Raw genomic sequence first — 1208 nt, forward strand, 5'->3', positions numbered from 1 at the left:
TCCAGCTCCTCCACGCCGCGCCCCCTCTGCAGCTCCACGTCAGCGCGAGGGACCAGCAGAGAGGTTGTTGCTGGTGCCATCCAAGCGCGAGGGACCAGCTTGCATAAGGAGACTGCAGTCCTGGAGTATCGTTATCCTCGTGTGGAGTCAATGGTGGCTTGATCTACATCTACACCAGGTAAGGGATCGATTTGATTTTGTAAGCTTGTCCAAGCCAATCCAATTTGCCATGCCTTAATCAAACCCTATGGTCATTCATACATAGATGCTTGATCAGAGTTTCTTTATGCAGATTATTATTTCCTCAGGGCTGGTGGACAGAGAACTGCAGTGCTCCTGCATTCAGGTACCTTATCCTCTATTCATCTCCATCGTCAATTAGACTTCACTGGATCATCAACTTAGTAGGTGAATTTATTTTTTTTACTTTGCTGATTGATCCCCAATTCCATCTTGGCCTATGACCTTAGTGCAGACTACCATCACCACCATCTTGCAATTCACGATTACTCAATTAGCCAACAAACTGTTGTGCAGCTGATGTCATATCTGGGGACTCAAAATTCAGACTTTATTTGTAGCACATAATTTGTAGCTAATGCAACCAGTTCACTATACGTGATGATCTGATATTGTGTATTCATGTACGACGCCGAGTTTCTCCCAGCAGCAGAAGCACAACAGTAGAAAAGTTCCTGAGCAAGGCCAGATGCATTCTGGGAAGCAGCAGCATGGTCTTTTTATTTTGGATGTGCTTGCAGAAAAGGAAAGAAAGGAGAAAAGGAAAGAAAGGAGCAGAGGGATTGCCAAGGGAGTTACCTAATAAAATCAGTGTAATCATCATACAGGTAAATTCCTGCATCCATGTGCATGTTGTGAAGCTATAAGTACTTACCCAAAAAATTAAAATTATTTTTGTGAAGCTAATTTTCATTTTCCTATATACAGTTCAGAAAGGACCTAACTTGCTGGGAGAAGGCAACCATGTGCATGTTGTTTCTGTTTTAAGCATTTCCCAGGTCAGTCCTTTTCCTATATTAATACCTTTTTTTGATTGGTGTTCTAACCAAGGTACATGCCCATGTGATGCTATTTTCATTTTTTTCTGCAGGTGCTCTGTAATTTGTATCTATCCTCACAACTAGATTGTAAGGTATACATTGTGCAAGATTATACTTTGCAGATGCTCTGTGGTTTGTAACTTTATT

The sequence above is a fragment of the Setaria italica genome, chromosome V (genome assembly GCF_000263155.2).
Source record: "Setaria italica strain Yugu1 chromosome V, Setaria_italica_v2.0, whole genome shotgun sequence".
Taxonomy (NCBI): Eukaryota; Viridiplantae; Streptophyta; class Magnoliopsida; order Poales; family Poaceae; genus Setaria; species Setaria italica.